Consider the following 1896-nt stretch of genomic DNA (forward strand, 5'->3'; position numbering starts at 1 on the left):
GTGCGGTTATCTCCGTCGTGAGAGAAAGCACAGAGGCCATCGACTTTTTGAATGTAGACAGGTGCCTTTGCAAAGCTGGCTTTCTTTCGCGTTCCAAAATCTCTATGAAATCTGGAATCTGTTTCGGGTATAAGTTAAAAAAAATTATCTGTTGCAGCTGAGACTAAAAAAACGATTTTTTAGGTTAAAGATTTATCATCCAAACGTGCCTGTTTCATCCAAACATCTCCATGGACACAAAGAGACAGCTTACAACTTCAATATTCATACCAACATTATGCTACCAGTGCCAGACCTGAACATTAAGTAAAAACCCATGAAGGCAAAAAATCACTGCATGCGAAACGAAATGTCTCCGCAAAACCCTTAACACAACAAGACGAGACAGGTAGAGAAATGAAGAAGAAGAAGTAAGAGCAGCTGTTGGTACTGAGTCTTGCCTGCATTTCATAGTAAGACAGAGAATAAAATGGTTTGGCCACCTGTTACATATGTCATCTAACCAGCCAGCCTCGAGAGCCTGTAACACCAAACACTCAGGATATAAAGGAAGAAGAACGCCACGCAAAAGGTGGATCGAGGGTGTCAAAGAAATGCTGAGAAATCATAATGTCCCAACTGAAAGAGTTGCGGGGCTGGCCTACCACAAAAATCTGCACCTCCCCGCGACGTTTAACGGCAAGATGAGATGAAAAAGTAAAAGTAAAATAAGTAAATATCTATCTATAGGCCGAGCCGTGTATACACCCTTGAGGCTTTACAAAAATCATTATAACCCCCTTGGCCGGCTCGCCTTTTCCAAATTACAGCTCTGATCGCCGGAGAGACATACGGGGTAACAGTCTAGTAAGTGCATTTTAAATGTCGTCTCTGCAGATTGTTGGGTGTCTTTCTTCAAGTATGTGTCGGGTTACGCCTTTCCAACTGTCCACGGAAACAAAGGCTCTGAATAAAACAATGCCATTTAAACTTCTCTTTTCTTTTCTTTTTTTTTTTTTTAAAAAGAAAGTGTTTTACGCCATAACATCGATACATTCAGATCAATTAGGAGTCAGGACCAACCCGGGCTGAGGGGGATACAACATCACAGCAGAAAGATCCACATACATGTACTCGAGAATCGACTTCGGGTCTCCTGCGTGCGACAGCAAAGAGCCTAACCGCTATACCACAGACGCTGGTACTCACTCTTTTCGTACCACGACGAATGGTCACAAAGTTAACTTCGCTAGACGGATAGTGATTAGCTATACGCTCTTATACAATCTCTAAGCGTTTAAGTATTAACCTTATAACACAAAGAATGGACAAGATAAAACTTTTCTCATCCATTGCCCCAAAAAGAGATCACAGTCAAACCGCTTGAACGGCCAACTGTATAAAGCAATCACTTGTACTAACAGCTGATTTGCTTTCTCCCACTTGCGTTTTCCCCTCATTATAATGGCACTGTTAGAGACACCCATTTTTGTCCTCGACAAAGGGTCGTCGTCTTTCAAAAGTTCGTATGTGTTCACCAAAGAGAAAACCAGGCACTCACAGGTACGAGTTATTGTAGCAATAATTCGAAGACATGAGGAAAGAATCTTCCTGCTTGGCACATCATACTGCAAACAAGCTCTCTCTCTCTCTCTCTCTCTCTCTCTCTCTCTCTCTCTCTCTCTCTCTCTCTCTCTCACACACACACACACACATACACACACACACCACATACACTATACCCCGCCCCCCCCTCTCTCTCTCCTAAAGCACACATAGACACACACTATCTCTCTCAGTGGGCACATACACACAAATACGCACACACACAGACACGTACACACTTCTCTCTCACCCCACCACCCCTCTCTCTCTCTCCCCTCTCTCTCTCTCTCTCTCTCTCTCTCTCTCTCTCTC

General features: G+C 43.4%; 1 protein-coding gene across 1 annotated transcript in view; it reads right to left on the minus strand.

The window, feature by feature from the left end:
- The window catches only part of LOC101851300 (monocarboxylate transporter 10), a gene marked incomplete in the record, with an annotated part of 80446 nt that overhangs the window by 24478 nt on the left and 54072 nt on the right, over nt 1–1896 (minus strand).

The sequence above is a fragment of the Aplysia californica genome, unplaced genomic scaffold (assembly GCF_000002075.1).
Source record: "Aplysia californica isolate F4 #8 unplaced genomic scaffold, AplCal3.0 scaffold00777, whole genome shotgun sequence".
Lineage (NCBI taxonomy): Eukaryota > Metazoa > Mollusca > Gastropoda > Aplysiida > Aplysiidae > Aplysia > Aplysia californica.